This window comes from Scyliorhinus torazame, chromosome 3 (genome assembly GCF_047496885.1).
Source record: "Scyliorhinus torazame isolate Kashiwa2021f chromosome 3, sScyTor2.1, whole genome shotgun sequence".
NCBI lineage: Eukaryota > Metazoa > Chordata > Chondrichthyes > Carcharhiniformes > Scyliorhinidae > Scyliorhinus > Scyliorhinus torazame.
This window is the reverse complement of record NC_092709.1, coordinates 32,246,701-32,269,194: the sequence shown is the minus strand read 5'-3', so window position 1 is coordinate 32,269,194 and position 22,494 is coordinate 32,246,701. Positions and strand designations below refer to the sequence as shown.

Below are 22,494 nucleotides of genomic sequence, written 5' to 3'. Positions count from 1 at the left end.
AGAAAATGACTTTTTTTCTTGCTGAGGGTATTTATGGTGAAGCTCATTTTACTTACCTTTATTCATTCATGGGATGTGGGTGTCACTGTCAAGGCCATGCATCTATTTTCCATTCCTCATTGCTCTTGGAACTGAGTGGCTTGCTAAGCTGTTTCAGAGGGCAGTTAAGAGTCAACCATATTGCTGCGGACTTGGAGTCACGTACGCCAGACCTGGTAAGGTCGGCAGATTTCCTTCCCTCAAGAATGTTAGAGAACCGGATGTTTTTTTCAACGACAATCAGTGATAGCTTCATGGTCACCAGTTTGCGATTGCATAATTTATTAATTGATTTTAAATTTCATCATGCTGCCTGATGCACTATCAATTATGACGAGACGTGAGTAGAGTATAATCGAGGCTTTATTACGCAGAGATGTGTAGAATCCCGCAGCTGCTGCCGAAATGGCTGCAGCTCGGTGAGCACACACATTTATACTCCGCCTACTGGGTGGAGCCAGCAGGCATGGATCTACCCCCGTACCTGTAGTACAGGGGCCTTACTGTAATACCCCTTGTATGCAGTATATACAATACAACAGTGGTGACTACCACATTCACCCCCGGTTATAAAAGAGTCCAGCGGGGGTGGTGGAAAACTATTTACATTCAGGTGTTTAACATTTTAAGGAAAAGTTTACAAATTCAGACGATCGGGCGCCTAGCGTGTCGACCTCATCTTCACCCCCGGGTGGGACCAAGGGGAGGACGGATCGTCCTGGAGTGGGGGCTGTGGTGGGGTGCACTGGGGGGACGGAGGGTGGCGCCAGGACGGGGGGGGGGGTTGTGTGTGGGGACCCAGCTGGTGCCAGGTCCCTAAGGGAGACTTTGCCTTGGCAGCCGTTGGGGTACGTTACGTAGGCGTACTGCGGGTTCGCGTGGAGTAGCTGTACCCTCTCAACCAACGGGCCTGCCTTGTGTAGCCGTACGTGCTTGCGGAGGAGGACAGGTCCTGGAGCTGCCAGCCATGTTGGGAGCGAAACCCCGGGGATGGATTTCCTGGGGAAGGCAAAGAGACGTTCATGGGGAGTTTCGCTAGTCGCAGTGCAAAGGAGCGGTCGAATGGAGTGAACGGCGTGGGGGAGGACCTCCTGCCAGCAGGTGGCCGGGAGATTTCTGGACCGTAGGGCCAGCTGGACGGCCTTCCAGACCGTCCCATTCTCCCGCTCCTCCTGCCCGTTTCCCCGGGTGTTGTAGCTGGTTGTCCTGCTCAACTCAAGGCAAGGCCCCTTTGGGCAGGTACTGGCGCAGCTCATCGCTCATAAATGAGGATCCCCGGTCGCTGTGGACGTAGGCGGGGAAACCGAACAGAGCGAAGATGGTGTTGAGGGCTTTGATGACGGTGGCAGACGTCATGTCGGGGCATGGGACAGCGAAGGGGAATCTGGAATATTCGTCGACCACATTAAGAAAGTACGTGTTTCGGTCGGTGGAGGGGAGGGGCCCTTTGAAGTCCACGCTGAGGCGTTCAAAGGGGCGGGAGGCCTTCACCAGGCACGCTCGGTCTGGCCGGTAGAAGTGCGGTTTACACTCCGCGCAGACCTGGCAGTCTCTGGTGATAGCTCTGACTTCCTCGATGGAGTAGGGCAGAGTACGGGCCTTTATGAAGTGATAAAAGCGGGTGACCCCTGGGTGACAGAGATCGGCGTGCAGGGTCCGGAGTCGGTCCACTTGTGCGCTGGCACAAGTACCTCGGGATAGGGCATCGGGGGGCTCGTTGAGCTTACCGGGGCGATACAAAATCTCGTAATTGTAGGTGGAGAGCTCGATCCTCTACCTCAAGATCTTATCCTTTTTGATCTTACCCCGCTGTTTGTTGTTGAACATGAAGGCAACCGACCATTGGTCGGTGAGGAGAGTGAATATCTTGGAAGAATGAGACCCTGTTAGTGACACCAAAGGGAACCCTAAAGAAGTGGTAAAGGTGGCCGTCCGCTTCAAACGCTGTGTACGGGCGGTCCGCCTTGCGAATGGGGAGCTGGTGGTAGGCAGATTTTAGGTCCACTGTTGAGAAGACCCGGTACTGTGCAATCTGATTGACCATATCAGATATGCATGGGAGGGGGTACGCATCGAGCTGCGATCACCGATTGATGGTCTGACTGTAGTCAACGACGTTCCTGTTTTTCTCCCCAGTTTTCACAACTACCACTTGGGCTCTCCAGGGGCTGTTGCTGGCCTCGATAATACCTTCACGCAGCAGCCGCTGGACCTCAGATCTGATGAAGGTCCTGTCCTGGGCACTGTACCGTCTGCTCCTGATGGCGATGGGTTTGCAATCCGGGGTGAGGTTTGCAAACAGAGAAGGCGGGTCGACCTTAAGGGTCGTGAGACCGCAGACAGTAAGGGGTGGTAGGGGCCCACCAAATTTCAGGATTAGGCTCTGGAGGTTGCACTGGAAGTCCAGGCCAAGTAGCAAGGCAGCGCAGAGGTCGGGGAGGACATAGAACCGGAAGCCGCTGAACGCTACGCCCTGGATGGTGAGGGCCGCGGTGCAGTACCCCCGGATCGCCACGGAGTGGGGTCCGGAGACCAGGGAGATTTTCCGGTTATTGGGCTGTACCGTGAGGGAGCAGCCCCTTACCGTATCGGGGTGGATGAAGCTCTCAGTGCTCCCGGAGTCCAGAAGGCAGGATATCTTGTGCCCGTCGACCTTCACTGTCGTCGACGCGGTCGCGAGGTTGTGTGGTAGGGACTGGTCGATCGTGATGGAGGCGAGGCGCGGCTGTCAGCGGCGGTTGCAGGTGATGAGCAGCCCGATGAGGTGGCCGATGAGCAGGGGTCCTGAGGCGGGGAAGATGGCGGCGCCCACGGGCCGAAGGTGGTCTGAGGCGAGGAAGATGGCGGCGCCCATGGGCCGCACGTGGGAGGTGCAGGGACAATAGCGGCGATTGAGCGGGCCTGGCACACAGCAGCATAATGTCCTTTCTACCATCAGGCCTTGCAGAGCGCGCTCCGCGCCGGGCAGCGCTGCCGGGATGTTTTGGCTGACAGCAGAAGTAGCACTTGGGTCCCCTGGGGTTGGTTGGCTGCCGCACGGCGCAGGCCTGGGGTTGGCTGGGGGAGGTCGCTGATGGGGTCCACGATGGGGTGTTCGCCGGAAGGGTCCACGATGCCCAGGAGGGGTGGGCCGTGTGGTCGGGGGCATACGTCTGTATATTGCGTGAGGCGACTGTGAGCGAGAGCGCTAGTTTCTTGGGCACCGTGAGGTCGAGGGTAGCCCCTTCTAAGAGGTGCTGGTGGATGTAGGCCGACCTATGCCTGTAACGAACGCGTCTCTAACTTGCAGGTCAGAATGTTCAATTGCCGAAACGGCTTGGCAATCGCAGTCTCTCACCAGGGCGTGCAGGGCGAGAAATCTTCCACAGACTCACCGGTGAGTTGATGCCATGTGGACAGGAGGTGCCTTGCGTTTGTTGGTCTGCTGAGTGTAGTTCTCCTTCAGTAGCGCCATGGCCTCAGCGTAGGCCGGTGCGTCCCGGATGAGGGGAAAAATATCGGAGCTCGGCCGTGTGTAAAGGATCTGGAGCTTCTGTGCCTCTGAGGGTGGGTCTGTCGCAGATCCGATGTAGGTTTCAAAGCAAGGTAGCCAATGTGCGAAGGCCGACTTGGCGTTGTCTGCTTGAGGATGCAGCTGCAGGCGATCAGGCTTGATGCGGAGATCCATCGTTGTAAAAATCTCTGCGTAATAAACTGATGCACTATCAATTAAGACGAATCGAGAGTAGAGTGTAATTGAGGCTTTATTACACAGAGATGTGTAGCCTCCCGCAGCTGCTGCCAAAATGGTTGCAGCACGGAGAGCCCACACATTTATACTCCGTCTACTGGGCGGAGCCAGCAGGGGCCTTACCGTAATACCCCTCCTATGCGGTATATACAATACAACAGTGGTGATTACCACACTGCCGTTGTGGGATTTGGATGACCAGAGCCTGGGGACAGGATTCTCCGACCCCCGCTGGGTCGGAGAATTGCCGGGGGGGGGGGGGGCGTGAATCCGGCCCCGCCGCTCCGGCTGCTGAATTCTCCGGCGCGGCTTTTATGGCGGGGGGGCGGGAATCGCGCCGGTTGTGGGCCGTTGGCAGTGGCCCCCCCGGCGATTCTACGGTCTCCGATGGGCCGAGCGGCCGCCCGTTTTCGGCCAGTTCCGCCGGCGTGGATTAGACCAGGTCCGTACCGGCAGGACCTGGCTCTGAGGGCGGCCTGCGGAGTCCTCGGGGGGGCGCGGTGGGGATCCGGCCCCGGGGGGGGGGCGCCCCCACGGTGGCCTGGCCCGCGACTGGGGTCCACTGATCTGCGGGCGGGCCAGTGCTGTGGGCACTCTTTCCCTCCGTGCCGGCCTGTGTAAAGCTCCGCCATGGCCGGTGCGGAGAAGAAACCACATGCCAGCGGTTCTGGGAACACGCTGGCACTCCTGTGCGTGCGCCAACTCACGCCGGCCGGCGGAGGCCCTTCGGTGCCAGTTGGTGTGGCGCCAACCACTCCAGCGCTCCAGATGTGGAGGATTCCGCACCTTCCGGGCGGCCAACGGCGGAGTGGTTCACGCCACTCCTTGGCACCGGTACGGCCCGTCCCGCCTGATACCAGACAATCCTGGTCTGGGTCTCCAGATTATTAGTCCAGTGACATTACCACAGCGCCACTGTCTTGCCCATCTCTCGACACTTTCCGTGTGCAAGATTGTCCCTTCTGAGTATCAGTTGGTTGCTGAAGAACTTGCATAGTTTTGATGTATCTAATTGTGAGAATGTAGTAAATTGGGCTGGAGCTGGAATGTGAATGCTGCTGCTGAATGCCACGTTGTTCAAATGGAAGCATAAAATAGGTGGATGACCAAACCCCATTGGATGGTCTTCAATGTTCAGGCAGAACGAAGGCTGTTGGTTCACATCGAAAGTTAAAATTCCGCGAATAGACCGGAGAAGTTAGAATCCCTCTCTCCGAGCAGAGAAATCTAAAGGGGGCATTTGATAAGGGTGTTGAAAATCATCAAAGGTTTACATAGAGAAAATGAAGGGAAATTGCTTCCATTGCTTGAAGGGTGACGAGCAGGTGACACAGATTTAAGGTGATTGTCAAAAAAAACCAGAGGTGACATTAAGGGCGGCACGGTGGATCAAGGGCGGCATGGTGGCTCAGTGGTTAGCATTGCTGCGTCACAGCGTCAGGGACTTGGGTTCAGTTCCGACTTTGAGTGACTGTCCGTGTGGAGTTTGCACGTTCTCCCTGTGTCTGCGTAGGTTTCCTCCGGATGCTCCAGCTTCCTCCCACAGTCCAAAGATGTGCAGGTTAGGTGAATTGGCCATGCTAAATTGCCCCTTAGTGTCCAAAGGTTTGGTGGGGCTCTGGGGATAGGGCGAGGGAGTTGGCCTCGGGCCTAGAGCGCTCTTCCAGAGGGTCAGTGCAGACTCGATGGGCCAAATGGCCTGCCTCTGCACTATAGGACGTTATGAGGAAAACGTTTTTCTATAATGGGTGATTAGGATTTAATAATTATTATTTTAAAATATTTTTCTTCTCATTGTTTTACATTTTCTCCCAAATTGACACCCACCAACAATAAACAATAAGCAGTAACGAATACAATGTCAATCCCCATATCAACAACGACAATCCCATCCTCCCACAAAATGCCCAAACAACTGCCCTTAACATAAACAAATAACAAAAAGGAATCAGGAAGGATTTAATAATAATAATAATCTCTATTGTCACATGTAGGCTTACATTGCAATGAAGTTACTGTGAAAAGCTCCTGGTCGCCAATTTCCGGCACCTGTTTGGGTACACAGAGGGAGAATTCAGGATGTCCACTTCACCTAATCAGCATGTCTTTCGGGACTTGTGGGAGGAAACTGGAGAACCCAGAGGAAATTTTGGAGTGCAGTGCCTGATAGACTGGTGATTAAAGATTTAACAGTAAGCTTCAAGACTTGGATACATTTTGAAATTGGAATTGGATAAATATTTCCTGGGATTGGGCAAAGAGCAGTGGAATGGGATTAACAGGATTGTTCTGTGAAAGAGCTGCAGCAGCCTCAATGAGTTGAATGGTCTTCTTCTACGCTGTGCTATTCTAGTTTATTTTAACTCTAATTGATAAGATGTGGATGTCTGATCTGCATCTCAATGGAGCTCACTGTATTTGGGCCGGCCGAGCATCGGGCAATCCTGGACAGAAGCACAGGGCAGCTGGGGCCCAGGTTATGTTTGTGGGACCAGAGGAATAAAAATAAGTGAATAGCTATCACGGTGGAAGCTGTTCCGTTCTGCCGCTCATTTAACTGTTCAAGGCGTGCACGGTGCACTATCCTGCCGGTGCACTATCCTGCCGGTCCTCTTCCAGAGTGAGAAATGTACATGGTGCAGCCCCAATTTGCTTATTACCACCTGAAACTGCCAGGTGCCCAGGAAAGGCACTTTTAAGAATGTCAGTGGTGGGAGTGTTGATGTCAACAGCAGTCTAAGCCACACAGCTACTTGCACACAGCTACCGCCCTGTTAATGTCGGGTGAAACCTTCTCCAGAGCTATAGAGTCACTTTAATAAATTTATTATATCACCGGGAAAAGCTGTTTCACGCTACCTATTTAGATATGTAAACAAGTCATTGTCAAAGCGCAGGCCTGTGGTCCCACAACTAATGTTAGCTAATGAGAAGTCTGTAAGACCAGATTTGCAGGTACCCGGAAGAACATTAAATGTCAAACTGCAAATAAATCTAAAATTACTAATGTACAGTTTCACAGGTAGTGGAATGATACCGCTCAATCAGGTTCATAATAAAAATGTTGATGCGATTTAGTGGTCTTAAAACTAAGTTCGTTTTCGGGCAACCCCAATCTTTCATGCTCCCCCCTCCTCCTCTCAGACCCGCTTTGTGGCCCTCACCCCTCAACCTTGTCGGGACCCCTGGGAACCTTCCCTCACCCCCACCCCCTCCAATTGGCAAGGTCCCCCCCCCCCGCCGCAGCTGACAATTGGCAGTGCCAACCTGGCACCTAGGCACCCTGAAACTGCCAGCCTGGCACCCTGGGCAGAGCCACAGACTCTGGAAGAGCCATCGGGGCACCACTGCCAGGGTGCCAGGCTGGCAGTGCCGAGTTGCCCAGGTGCCAACCGGAATTCCAGGGCACCACCCTGCCCTGTCCCGCCCATCCGGGAGTCTCTAATGCCCTGCGACACCCCCCAGATGCCATTGCCACTTGTCCACGTTTGTGTGGAGCAATACCACACGGCTCCCTGACGAGGACTCGCAGGCACGGCCATTGAGTCCCGGGCACTCGGTGAATCTGGTATCGGATATTTAAAGGAGTCGGGTGACTCGCGATCAGCCAGTGCAGAGCCCGATTTGGGGCTCTCACGCGATTCACCCGGATCCGCATCAGGCACAACAAGGTCACTGAAACATGTTCTTTGAGTCTCTATTTCAACAAGTCAATGCAGCTTGGTTGCCAAATCATACAGTTATAGAGGTCTACAACACAGAAAAGGCCTTTCGGCCCAATGCGGCTGTACCAGTCAAAAACAACCACCTATTCCAATTCCATTTTCCAGCACTTGGACCATAGCCTTGTATGCCATGGCATTGTAAGGGCACATCCAAATATTTCTTAAATGTTATGAGGGTCTCTGCATCCACCACCTTTTCAGGCAGAGTTCCAGTCTCCCACCACCCTCACGGTGAAAAGATTTTTCCTCACATCCCCTCTAAACCTTCAGCCCTTTACCTTAAATCTATGCCCCCCCACCTCTCCAGCCCAGGCAACATCCAGGTAAATCTCCTATACACCTTTTAAAGTGCTATCACATCCCTCCTAAAATGTGGATTCCAGAACTGCACACAACTCTATACCTCGGCTAATAAAGGCAAGGAAACCATTTGTCTTCTTAACCAGTGTATCCACCTGCATTGCTACCTTAAGGTACCTTAAGGTACCAGTATACATGTCACCAAGAATCTCGGTGCTTCCCAAGGTCCTGCCATTTATCATGTATTCCTTGCCTTGTTTGCCCTGCCCACGTGCATCACCTCACACTTCTCCTGATTGAATTCCATTTGTCACTGATCAGCCCATCTGACCAGCTCATCTATATCCCCCTGTAATCTAAAGCTATCCTCCTCACTATTTACCAGCCCACCAATTTCCGTATCATCTGCAAATTTACTGATCAACCCTCCTACATTCATGTCTAAATAAGACCATAAGACATAGGAGCGGAAGTAAGGCCATTTGGCCCATCGAGTCCACTCCACCATTGAATCATGGCTGATTTCAACTCCATTTACCCGCTCTCTCTCCATAGCCCTTAATTCCTCGAGAAATCAAGAATTTATCAACTTCTGTCTTAAAGACACTCAACGTCCCGGCCTCCACCGCCCTCTGTGGCAATGAATTCCACAGACCCACCACTCTCTGGCTGAAGAAATTTCTCCTCATCTCTGTTCTAAAGTGACTCCCTTTTATTCTAAGGCTGTGCCCCCGGGTCCTAGTCTCCCCTGCTAATGGAAACAACTTCCCTACGTCCACCCTATCTAAGCCATTCATTATCTTGTAAGTTTCTATTAGATCTCCCCTCAACCTCCTAAACTCCAATGAATATAATCCCAGGATCCTCAGATGTTCATCGTATGTTAGGCCTACCATTCCTGGGATCATCCGTGTGAATCTCCGCTGGACCCGCTCCAGTGCCAGTATGTCCTTCCTGAGGTGTGGGACCCAAAATTGCTCACAGTATTCTAAATGGGGTCTAACTAATGCTTTATAAAGCTTCAGAAGTACATCCCTGCTTTTATATTCCAAGCCTCTTGAGATAAATGACAACATTGCATTTGCTTTCTTAATTACGGACTCAACCTGCAAGTTTACCTTTAGAGAATCCTGGACTAGGACTCCCAAGTCCCTTTGCACTTCAGCATTATGAATTTTGTCACCGTTTAGAAAATAGTCCATGCCTTTATTCTTTTTTCCAAAGTGCAAGACCTCGCACTTGCCCACGTTGAATTTCATCAGCCATTTCTTGGACCACTCTCCTAAACTGTCTAAATCTTTCTGCAGCCTCCCCACCTCCTCCATACTACCTGCCCCTCCACCTATCTTTGTATCATCGGCAAACTTAGCCAGAATGCCCCCAGTCCCGTCATCTAGATCGTTAATATATAAAGAGATCAGCTGTGGCCCCAACACTGAACCCTGCGGGACACCACTCGTCACCGGTTGCCATTCCGAAAAAGAACCTTTTATCCCAACTCTCTGCCTTCTGCCTGACAGCTAATCGTCAATCCATGTTAGTACCTTGCCTCGAATACCATGGGCCCTTATTTTACTCAGCAGTCTCCCGTGAGGCACCTTATCAAAGGCCTTTTGGAAGTCAAGATAGATAACATCCATTGGCTCTCTTTGGTCTAACCTATTTGTTATCTCTTCAAAGAACTCTAACAGGTTTGTCAGGCATGACCTCCCCTTACTAAATCCATGCTGACTTGTCCTAATCCGACCCTGCACTTCCAAGAATTTAGAAATCTCATCCTTTTCAATGGATTCTAGAATCTTGCCAACAACCGAGGTTAGGCTAATTGGCCTATAATTTTCCATCTTTTTCCTTGTTCCCTTCTTGAACAGGGGAGTTACAACAGCGATTTTCCAATCCTCTGGGACTTTCCCTGACTCCAGTGACTTTTGAAAGATCATAACTAACGGCTCCACTATTTCTTCAGCTATCTCCTTTAGAACTCTAGGATGTAGCCCATCTGGGCCTGGAGATTTATCAATTTTTAGACCTCTTAGTTTCTCTAGCACTTTCTCCTTTGTGATGGCTACCATATTCAACTCTGCCCCCTGACTCTCCTGAATTGTTGGGATATTACTCAAGTCTTCCACTGTGAAGACTGACGCAAAGTACTTATTTAGTTCCTCAGCTATTTCCTTGTCTCCCATCACGAGATTACCAGCGACATTTTGGAGCGGCCCAATGTCAACTTTTGCCTCCCATTTGTTTTTAATGTATTTAAAGAAACTTTTACTATCATTCCTAATGTTACTGGCTAGCCTACCTTCATAATTGATCCTCTCTTTCCTGATTTCTCTCTTTGTTATCCTCTGTTTGTTTTTGTAGCCTTCCCAATCTTCTGACTTCCCACTACTCTTTGCCACATTATAGGCTTTCTCTTTTGCTTTGATGCATTCCCTAACTTCCTTTGTCAGCCATGGCTGCCTAATCCCCCCTCTGATAACCTTTCTTTTCTTTGGGATGAACCTCTGTACTGTGTCTTCAATTACTCCCAGAAACTCCTGCCATTGCTGTTCTACTGTCTTTCCCACTAGGCTCTGCTCCCAGTCGATTTTTGTCAGTTCCTCCCTCATGCCCCTGTAGTTACCTTTATTTAACTGTAACACCTTTACATCTGATTCTACCTTCTTTCTTTCAAATTGGAGATTGAATTCTACCATATTATGATCACTGCCTCCTAAGTGTTCCCTTACTTTAAGATCTTTAATCAAGTCTGGCTCATTACATAACACTAAGTCCAGAATGGCCTGTCCCCTCGTGGGCTCCATCACAAGCTGTTCCAAAAAGCCCTCCTGTAAACATTCAATGAATTCCCTTTCCTTGGGTCCACTGGCAGCATTATTTACCCAGTCATTTATATAAACCACAAACAGCAAGGGCACCAACACTATTCCCTCCCTTGCCTCACTCAACAGCCTGGGATACATTTAATCCGGCCCTGGAGATTTGGCTACTTTTAATCCTGCCAGACCACTCTCCAGACTGCAGCTCCCCTCTGCCTAAGTTAATCTTTTTAATTTTCTCACAGTCCTTCTCCCTGATTTCTGTACTTACACCGTCCCTCTCACGAGTGAACACCAACACAAAGTATTTATTTGGAACCCTACTACATCCTTTGGCTCCACACACAAATATCCACTGTGTCCTTAATGGGCTCTATTCTTTCCCTAGTTATCCTTTTTCCCTTAATGTGCTTGTAAAACAATTTAGGATTTTCCTTTATTTTAACTGCCAGTATCCTTTCATGTCCCATTTTTGCTCCCCTAATTGTCTTTCTAAGTTCCCTCTTGCACATTCTATAAGCCTCAAGGGCTTCTGCTGTTTTAAGCCCTCAATATCTGCCATAAGCCTCCCTTTGTCTCTGTGTCCAATGCTGTTTATCCTTCGGTATTCAGGGTTCAAGTGGAAAGGGTTTGATTGAAGAATTTTATTTTCCCATTCTGTGTATTTTTGCATTGTGCCTTTCAGCTACAATGTTATCTCCTTACCTCGGATCTGTCATCTTATTGGATAGTATTTGAAAGCTGTGTCGCCTTTGTATGAACATTAGTTTTAAGGTTTAACCAACTGACCGGTTCTATTGTATTTTGACTTGCTTTTAGAAATGGTATTCTAGAAAAGCGGAAAGGAAGTAACCGTTAGGAACATTGTTGTCTAAGAAAAATCCATGGAAGAAGTTTGCTTTTGGTAAGTGAAGTACAATACTGCTGAATTAACTGATAGGTATGTCTGAATATTACCAGAATTCTCTGTGACAATCTTTGATGCAGCCAAATAAACCTGTGTAAATTGGTGGAACCTTACTATGCCATGTAGCTTTCTGTGTGCGGGAATTGAGACGGACTGCAATCTTGGGCTGGATTTAGTTGGGCCAACAGGGCTCCTGCCCTCCGTTCCGAAATCTGGCAGGGAGTCCTCGTCAATTCTGTCAGGCGGCCTACGGAACCAGTTGCTCCTCGGGTACTAATGTGGCCACCATCAGGAATTCCCTGAGGAGGTTCAAGACCCCGACAGCAGAGGTGCCACCTGCTGAGAGCTGTCAACCAATCAGTGACTGACAGCTCCTCATTGCCTTCAGCTGACAGCAATGATCCCACCTGAGGTCCGGGATAAGCAAGGGACTCTGGGCACAGGGTAATGAGGGCATATTGGGGTTTACGGGTGGGTGTCATGCAGATGGGGGTGGAAGGTGGTGTCGGAGGCAAGGACGGGGGAAGTGACTGGTAATGAGGCACTATGTTTCCTCCCCCCCCTTCACCCCTCCTCCCCCCACCTCCCAATTAGATGCTGAAAAACCCAGAACCCAGTAGTGAGTACATACACTCCGAAGACGTTAGCCCCATTTCTTATGGTTGCAATAAAGGGAGTATGTGTTTCTGAATGAGCCAACATGCGCAGCTGAGGGGGCAAGGAGCTCTAAATGTGCACCAACATTTAATGGGACGGTCACCAAGTCAGCTGATAAGAGGTTTGAAAACCAGCACATATCAAGTTCTGCTCTTCCTGACCAATGCAAGGTTCATTATAGTCTGCCATATCTACATTTATAAGTCACATGCGGGATGTTACAATTTGAAGAATGACACAAGACCCTGGGCAGGATCCTCTGGTCACCGACGCTGAAATCGCGTTTGGCAATCGGCCGGAGAATACCCATTTCCGACGAAATCGGGGGGTGGCACCACTTTCGCAATGGTCTGTCCTCTCCAAAGTGTTATACTCACAGAGTACGCTGCGCGCCATATCGACAACTCCCCGATGCTCCACCCCCGATCGGCCGAGTTCCTGCCTGCATCGATCGCGTGTGCTATCATCCGTCGGGAACTCGGCATGGCGGCTGCGGACTCAGTCCAGCGCCACCACAGTCGGGGTGGGCCAATATGCAGGCAGGAGGGACTTTGCCAGGGGCTGGGGGTAGTGTTGGGGGGTGGTCTGAGGCTCGGGAGCAAGCCAAAGGGAGGGGCGCTATTTTGCAGACCGGGTCCGCGAGCGGCTGGCACCATGTTGCATGGCACGGCCGATGCAGGCCGCCGCCTTGCACATGCATGGCCACGGACCTGGCAATTCTCTGGGCCGTATCTGCAGCTAGAGCCAGGTGCTCTACGCTGCTGCATGCTAGCCCCCAGCCAAACGGAGAATTGGTGTTCGTTTTGCGTTTTTCGGTCGTAAAACGCCACCGTTCCCACGCCGGCGCGAGGACATAGCCTCAAAATCAGAGAATCCAAGCCCCTATCACATATCTTCATAAATATATTGCTTCTAAACACATTTACAAATTTGTTAAAACAAGTGCATACAAATCTCAGGCGAATATTAAATACTTAATGTGACATTATTCAAGATTCAAGGTGGTGACTCTCTGTGAACTCTCTCAACCAGACCCGTTTCTTTTATCTCTTATCACCGTTCTGACCTTCTAAAACGCTTTTCCACTTCATATATAATCTTTGCTTGGCCCTTGTTCCACACTGTAACCAATCACTATTTGTTGATGTACTATTTGTCAATGTACTCTGTTGATTATTCTTTTGTCTACTATGTACGAGCTTGGCCGGAGAAAATTGCTTCTCACCGTACTTCGGTACATGTGACAATAAATATCAATCAATCAATCAACCTGTTCCATAAGTCCTATCTTTGCCTGCAACTTTATGCAGTAATATGCATATTTCGCTTCCACCTCCGATGACTCCCTCTTCTCCCAGATATAATCCCCAAATTGCATTCTCATCTGCTCATCTAATGTAACTGGCGGGAATTAGTGTAATGGAAGTTAAATAGAGACTGAACTAGAAGAGGTTCGGGCATCTTATAAATCAGGTCCTAACACCAATATCTTGAAATGATTAAAGCCGTAACCAGCTGGGCCATGTATTATCTTAATTTACAGGATGTGCCATTTAATTGGATACTTCAAATATCCGGCTAATGTTTCACCCTCGGGCTTATGAAGAGAGAGTTTAGTGTCATATTCAATTGAAGATTCCCCAATGAGTGTGGCATGTCATTTTATCTCTCCTAAAAATGTGACAGATTGAAAACACAAAAGGATTATTACGTCATAAAGGCTGGGAATACTAACGGATTCAGAAATCATTGAAGCATCTTAAATTCAAGAGAGCTAGCTCAGTTGGCCATACGACTAGCTTGCAAATGAGATTAATGCCAGCAGCGCTGAGTTCAATCCCAGTTCAGGCTGAGGTAGACTCAGGGCTTCATTCTGTCTGTAGTAAACAAATCATGGCATTTTGTGGTGGTTAGGTGACTGCTGATAGTAGTGGTTGGATTCAAAACTGAAGAAGATTGGAAATATGAAAAGTGTAACAACGTTATAACACCTGCCTGGTTAAAAGATAATGGGGGTGTTTCTCGCCGAAGGGAACAAAGTCCCCTAGTGAGCGCTTTCAGCTGCGTGTTTCCTGGCACTCGCAGTGCAGAGAATCACATGGCTATTCAACGTGACTCGCGTTGAATGAGACGCCTGAATGGGGAACGCCCAATCGTGCATGTGCAAAAAATGCCAGCTTGGCACCTTGGCAGTGCCAACCTGGTGCCCTGGCCGTGCCCATGCCAGCTGGAAGTGGCATCTGGGCACCTTGGTAGTGCCCGACTGGTACCCAGGTGGCACTGCCAGGGTACCAGGCTGGCACTTCCAGGGTACCAAATGGCACCAGCAGTACCAGGGCATCAACATGCCCTCGGGGCATGCAGCTGGGGGCCTCCAATGCCTGGGAGACCCCCATGAGTGCCTTTCCGTCTGGTCTCCGTTTGTGGGGCTCAGTACCAGATGGCACTCGCCCATGGTCTCGGAGGCGAAGGGGTTGAATCCCAAAGCCTCAGGAAATCTGTACATTAGAATGAGACTGAACTGTCTCCCTCTAATATGCAGATTTGCGAAAAAACGTGATCCCACCTGTTGTGGGCAGGATTCACATCGCAACGCCTCGCGAGATTGCGTTGAACCTCGTGAGGCATTGCGAGCTGGGTACATCCCGGGAGCGGGGTTTCCCAGCTTCAAGGCCACGCTGCGCTGCGGTGAATTGCTTTTCTGGCGCAGCATGGCCATTGGATTGCCCAATGATTGCAAACTTAACCTCATCACCAGCTGAATCCGCAGTAACTCAATTCCTGACTCCTCACATTGAAAACAGCGTGAGAGGAGAGAGAGCCGCGAGATTTAAAAAGCGAGGGAGATTTAAAAAGCGCAGGAGCTGCGGGTCAGAGCGGAGATTTTAAAAGATCGCGGCCTAGTTTCGGGGGCCGTTCGGAGGAGGTAGAGCAGTCTCTGTCAGGGAGAGAACCTGAGAACATCTAAGACACTCAGAAGGTAAGAAGGTAAGTAAGTGATTTTTACTCATTTTTACTTTTATACCTTTTTCAAATTGTGTGTGTCAGGGGGGAAACTGAAGTGACATCATAGAAAAACTGTGGCCTGAGTGGCTGGTTGGGAATCTACACTAAATTTAAAAAATTAAGCATTGGTAACTAATTAAACATAATCACTTCATTATAATTTAGAGGGGTATCTAAGCCAGAGATCGGAGAGTACTATATTTAGCTTTCGCATTTATATTAGAAATCTAGTGCTAGGAAACAGATAGTTAACAGTAACTTTAAAAAAAAATTTTTTTTAATTTAAACTTTTAATTTTAATTAATTGACGCAATGTCAGTTAGAGGGGTGCAGTGCTCTGACTGTGAGATGTGGCAGGTCCGGGAGGCTTCCAGCATCCCGGATGGCTTCATCTGCAGAAAGTGCACCCAACTGGAGCTCCTCACAGACCGCATGGTTCGGTTGGAGCAGCAATTGGATGCACTTAGGAGCATGCAGGTGGCGGAAAGCGTCATAGATCGCAGTTATATAAATGTGGTCACACCCAAGGTGCAGGCAGAGAAATGGGTGACCACCAGAAAGGGCAGGCAGTCAGTGCAGGAATCCCCTGTGGTTGTCCCCCTCTCGAACAGGTATACCCCTTTGGATACTGTCGGGGGGGATAGCCTATCAGGGGAAAACAGCAGCAGCCAGAGCCGTGGCACCACGGCTGGCTCTGATGTTCAGAAGGGAGGGTCAAAGCGCAGAAGAGCAATAGTAATAGGGGACTCTATAGTCCGGGGCACAGATAGGCGCTTCTGTGGACGTGAAAGAGACTCCAGGATGGTATGTTGCCTTCCTGGTGCCAGGGTCCAGGATGTCTCCGAACGGGTAGAGGGCATCCTGAAGGGGGAGGGCAAACAGGCAGAGGTCGTTGTACATATTGGTACTAACGACATAGGCAGGAAGGGGCATGAGGTCCTGCAGCAGGAGTTCAGGGAGGTAGGCAGAAAGTTAAAAGACAGGACCTCTAGGGTTGTAATCTCGGGATTACTCCCTGTGCCACGTGCCAGTGAGGCTAGAAATAGGAAGATAGAGCAGCTAAACACGTGGCTAAACAGCTGGTGTAGGAGGGAGGGTTTCAGTTATCTGGACCACTGGGAGCTCTTCCGGGGCAGGTGTGACCGGGACGGGTTGCATCTAAACTGGAGAGGCATAAATATCCTGGCCGCGAGGTTTGCTAGTGTCACACGGGAGGGTTTAAACTAGTATGGCATGGGGGTGGGCATGGGAGCGATAGGTCAGAAGGTGAGAGCATTGAGGGCGAACTAGGGAATAGGGACAGTGGGGCTCTGAGGCAGAGCAGACAGGGCGAAGTTGCTGAACACAGCGGGTCTGGTGGCCTGAAGTGCATATGTTTTAATGCAAGAAGTATTACGGGTAAGGCAGATGAACTTAGAGCTTGGATTAGTACTTGGAACTATGATGTTGTTGCTATTACAGAGACCTGGTTGAGGGAAGGGCAGGATTGGCAGCTAAACGTGCCAGGATTTAGATGTTTCAGGCGGGATAGAGGGGGATGTAAAACGGGTGGCGGAGTTGTGCTACTGATTCGGGAGAATATCACAGCTGTACTGCGGGAGGACACCTCAGAGGGCAGTGAGGCTATATGGGTAGAGATCAGGAATAAGAAGGGTGCAGTCACAATGTTGGGGGTTTACTACAGGCCTCCCAACAGCCAGTGGGAGATAGAGGAGCAGACAGGTAGACAGATTTTGGAAAAGAGTAAAAACAATAGGGTTGTGGTGATGGGAGACTTCAACTTCCCAATATTGACTGGGACTCACTTAGTGCCAGGGACTTAGATGGGGCGGAGTTTGTAAGGAGCATCCAGGAGGGCTTCTTAAAACAATATGTAGACAGTCCAACTAGGGAAGGGGCGGTACTGGACCTGGTATTGGGGAATGAGCCCGGCCAGGTGGTAGAAGTTTCAGTAGGGGAGCATTTTGGGAACAGTGACCACAATTCAGTAAGTTTTAAAGTGCTGGTGGACAAGGATAAGAGTGGTCCTAGGATGAATGTGCTAAATTGGGGGAAGGCTAATTATAACAATATTAGGCGGGAACTGAAGAACATAGATTGGGGGCGGATGTTTGAGGGCAAATCAACATCTGACATGTGGGAGGCTTTCAATGTGTGTAGATAGCCTGGGTCACATTGAGATCCAAAAAGACGAGTGTCTTAAAAAATATTAAGGTAGATAAGTCCCCAGGGCCTGATGGGATCAACCCCAGAATACTGAAGGAGGCTGGAGAGGAAATTGCCCGAGGCCTTGACAGAAATCTTTGGATCCTCACTGTCTTCAGGTGATGTCCCGGAGGACTGGAGAATAGCCAATGTTGTTCCTCTGTTTAAGAAGGGTAGCAAGGATAATCCAGGGAACTACAGGCCGGTGAGCCTTACTTCAGTGGTAGGGAAATTACTGGAGAGAATTCTTCGAGACAGGATCTACTCCCATTTGGAAGCAAATGGACGTATTAGTGAGAGGCAGCATGGTTTTGTGAAGGGGAGGTCGTGTCTCACTAACTTGATAGAGTTTTTCGAGGAGGTCACAAAGATGATTGATGCAGGTAGGGCAGTGGATGTTGTCTATATGAACTTCAGTAAGGCCTTTGACAAGGTCCCTCATGGTAGACTAGTACAAAAGGTGAAGTCACACGGGATCAGGGGTGAGCTGACAAGGTGGATACAGAACTGGCTAGGTCATAGAAGGCAGAGAGTAGCAATGGAAGGATGCTTTTCTAATTGGAGGGCTGTGACCAGTGGTGTTCCACAGGGATCAGTGCTGGGACCTTTGCTGTTTGTAGTATATATAAATGATTTGGAGGAAAATGTAACTGGTCTGATTAGTAAGTTTGCAGACGACACAAAGGTTGGTGGGAGTGCGGATAGCGATGAGGACTGCCAGAAGATACAGCAGGATTTAGATAGTTTGGAGACTTGGGCGGAGAGATGGCAGGTGGAGTTTAATCCGGACAAATGTGAGGTGATGCATTTTGGAAGGTCTAATGCAGGTAGGGAATATACAGTGAATGGTAGAACCCTCAAGAGTATTGAAAGTCAAAGAGATCTAGGAGTACAGGTCCACAGGTCACTGAAAGGGGCAATACAGGTGGAGAAGGTAGTCAAGAAGGCATACGGCATGCTTGCCTTCATTGGCCGGGGCATTGAGTATAAGAATTGGCAAGTCATGTTGCAGCTGTATAGAACCTTATTTAGGCCACACTTGGAGTATAGTGTTCAATTCTGGCCGCCACACTACCAGAAGGATGTGGAGGCTTTAGAAAGGGTGCAGAAGAGATTTACCAGAATGTTGCCGGGTATGGAGGGCATTAGCTATGAGGGGCGGTTGAATAAACTCAGTTTGTTCTCACTGGAACAAAGGAGGTTGAGGGGCGACCTGATAGAGGTCTACAAAATTATGAGGGGCATAGACAGAGTGGATAGTCAGAGGCTTTTCCCCAGGGTAGAGGGGTCAATTACTATGGGGCATAGGTTTAAGGTGAGAGGGGTAAGGTTTAGAGTAGATGTACGAGGCAAGTTTTTTACACAGAGGGTAGTGGGTGCCTGGAACCCGCTACCGGAGGAGGTGGTGGAAGCAGGGACGATAGTGACATTTAAGGGGCATCTTGACAAATACATGAATAGGATGGGAATAGAGGGATACGGACCCAGGAAGTGTAGAAGATTGTAGTTTAGTCGGGCAGCATGGTCGGCACGGGCTTGGAGGGCCGAAGGGCCTGTTCCTGTGCTGTACATTTCTTTGTTCTTTGTTCAAAGCCTGTCCACTATCTACAAGGTACGAATAATGAGTGTGATGGAATACTCTCCACTTGCCTGGATGAGGGCAGCTCCACAACAGTCAGGAAGTTCGACACCATCCAGGAAAAGCACCCCGTCAATTTGCACCCCATACGCCACCTCCATCTTTCACTCACTGCACCACCGATACACAGTGACAGCAGTGTGTACCATCTACAACCGTGATGGGCAACCTAAACTAGTGACTGGGCCACATGAGTGGCTCTCCTTCATCTCAATAGGCCGCAAGATTGAAAGTGGGCATGTTCATTAACTATGACCCTTGAATAAGATTGAATACATTTCATACATGCTGAATATTTCATAACAAGTTATAGAAAATGCATAATTATTCATATATTAATAGAACTGTCATCAACTTCAAGAGGTAAAAACAAAAGAAATCTTTCTACTTTAACACACAGAGGGAGCGCACGGCTCTTACAGACAATGTTGACCGCAATCAGCAAGCACCTTTATGTTACCCTTTATGTTTGTATCACTTCAGTTAAACCGATAGGAAAAAAGCTATGCAAATGGAAACCAGCGGTATGTGGCAACGCTGCACGTGGGCAACAATCAACAAAATGTCTCGAGGGCCACACTCAGAACCCCGATGGACCCCACGTGGTCCTCAGGCCGCAGGTTGCCCACCACTGATCTGTAAGATGCACCGCAGCAACTCACCTAGGCTCCTTTCATAGCACCTTCCAAACTCGCAATCTCTACCACCTAGAAGGACAAGGGCAGCAGATACATGGGAACACCCACCACCTGCAAGTTCCCCATCAATCGCCACACCATCTGGACATGGAACTATATCGCTGTTTCTTCATCTGTCGCTGGGTCAAAGTCCTGGAACTCTGTCCCTAACAGCACTGTGGGTTTACCTACACCACATGAACTGCAGCGTTTGTTGAAGGCAGCCATCTTCTCAAGGGCAGTTAGGGATGGGCAATAAAATGCTGGCCTAGCCAAAGACGTCCACATCCCGTGAAATTATTTTTTTTAAAATTCCTTTGTACAGTAATGAAAAAAGATGCTCTGAGTGATATTCAGAGTAGTCCACATTCGCAAGTAATATTTCTGTACTAAAAAGGGATGATTCACAAATACTTACTCCTAATTTAGAATTGGCTATTGTGCTGGCAGAGAACCTCATTAGATGAGCGTAAGGGATGAAAATAGAATAATCGAAGATTGTCATAGAATCGATAAAGAGTAATGCTTTCCACTGCTCGGAGTGTCAGTTAACAGATTTAAAATTAATTATCAATGGAACAATGAAAGTGATGGGGAGGATTCATTTTACGTAGCGGGTTCTTATGAAATATACTGGGCTGTATTCTTCGCTTCCCCCGCCGTGTGTTTCTAGGCGGCGCACTGTTCGATGGCCGCGGGATTCCATACTCCCGCTGCTTGTCAATGGGATTTCCCATTGAAGCCATCCCGCGCCTCCAGGAAGCGCTGCCACCGGAAAAAGTGAATCGCAACAGCAGGAGAATTCCGGCCACTGCCGGGATATCGGAAGTAGACTGAATTGTAACTTTCAAAAAGGAATTGAAAATATACACTTGAAATGGAAACGTTTGCAGGGTAATGGGAATTGGGGTGAATTGTTTATCCATTTCAAATAACTGACACATGTATAATGAGCAGAATGGCCTCTTTCTGACTGACCATGAATCTACTGTCCGATGGGCTGGGATCCTCCGATCTGAGTTCACCTGCTACCTGCCAGTGAGAGTGGAGGATTTGGCATTCAGTCAAAACTCCATTCACTGCAGCGGGAACGGAGAATCCTGCCCATTCTCTTCTCTGTATGCAATTGTAATAGTGTTTTTTAAGTAAAAATGTTGTAAACTGATAGGCTGCAGATGACCAAAGGCTGCTTTTTCTTTTGAGGGGAAGAGCTGACTGGTGGTGATTTAACCTGAGGATCACCACGCCTCAGGCGAGGGGCACGGTTCAGAAGGCGGGGCCTTCATGAATAACCTCAGCCAGTACGGGAATTGAACCCACGCTGCTGGTCTTGTTCAGCATCACAATCCTGGGTTTCCTCCGGATGTTCCGGTTTCCTCACACATGTTCCGAAAGACGGGCTGTTAGGTGATTTGGACATTCTGAATTCTCCCTCCATGTAGCTGAACTGGCGCCGGAATGTGGTGACTAGGGGCTTTTCACAGTAACTTCATTGCAATGTTAATGTAAGCCTACCTGTGACAATAAAGATTATTAATTAATTAAATGAGCCTAATGTCTTATTTAAATATGCTGATCTGGATCGTGGCCAGTGAGGATGCAATCCAGATCATGCCAAGCAGAGCGAGTTGGGTGATTCACAATCGGCCCGCTGTCCTGAATGGAGCCCAATTCTCGCCGGAAGTGAATTGCCTGAGATTCACATTCTCGTTGGGGGTGCTGTTTGTTCTGCAATTTAGGACATGCAGGGGGCCAGCACTCTGCCAGCGAGAACATTGTAACCGCTGAGGCCGGAATTAGCGCTGAAGAGCATGACAAGCTGGAGCTATTTGTAAGTGCTGCATTCCCCCGATTTCAAGAGTCTGAAGTGGACCCACTGCTCGATGCCAATGAGCAGAGGAGGGACACCCTCTTCCCCAGGGTGGATTGCAGACTCTAACTCGCCCTCCTGACCCTGCTCCTAGGAGGAGGTGGCACAGGCCGTCAGTGCTGCCAGCCCCACCAGGAGGAGAGAGCCCATGATCCTGAGGGGTGGGTGTCATGGTGAGGCCTCTGCCGTGAGAGGGGAAGTGTGCAAGTGAGCTTTTCAAAGGCCACGGTGCAGGTGTCTTTTAGTTGGGCTGAGCTCTGCTAATCCCTTGCTTACTTTGCAGTGGGGGTGCACTTCTGAGGAGTGCACAGAGGAGTGCCAACACCTGGTGGGCCGGTGATTAAGCATGGCCATGCCCATCACCTTCATGATCACACTGGGGTATGAGGGTTTCCAGAGGAGTGGTTTGGGCGGTCGCGCACATCAACAGAGGCTCTCTGAACATTTACAGGACACAGTAAGCACTCAGCAGTGTGTATAGCCAGGAGCCTGAAAGTAGCACCAGAGGGGTGTGTTTAAATCATATCCTGAGGGGGGAACCCTGAGTGCACGGACTAGGCACCAAATCATTTTCCGCTATTGCCCCCAGTCCGGGCAGCCAGCCGACAATTCAAAAATATATTTTTTAACCCTCTCACTCCCTCTTGACAGCCAAGGCGCCCAGTACCCGTTTGTGAATATTTGCACCAATTTGTGCCCATGTGACATCCGCCAGAGAGGAGCGGAGCACCCCGGAGGGGTTGAGCATGCAGTGTCCAACCCACTAATAAGATTTAAATCCATGCAAATGGTGGTTTTGCATGGGCCCACTGGCACGGGGTGCAACTTTCACTAATGTCGCCAGTGGGGGACTGGGGCATGGCGTCGGAATCGGCGACTGGCGCAAATCGCGATTTTTCCATTGCCCGCTATTCTTC

General features: G+C 49.6%; 1 protein-coding gene across 9 annotated transcripts in view; it reads left to right on the top strand.

Moving 5' to 3' along the window:
• Window positions 1-22,494, top strand: part of LOC140408395 (janus kinase and microtubule-interacting protein 1-like) — a 517,156-nt gene that overhangs the window by 156,834 nt on the left and 337,828 nt on the right. For 8 of the 9 annotated variants that reach the window (XM_072495531.1, XM_072495530.1, XM_072495529.1 and 5 more), the window contains exon 2: window positions 11,436-11,520. The exons of the other annotated variant lie outside the window; for it this stretch is intronic. The gene's annotated coding sequence lies outside the window, so the exon portion shown is untranslated. The remainder of the gene's footprint in view (window positions 1-11,435; window positions 11,521-22,494) is intronic. 9 annotated transcript variants of the gene reach the window in all.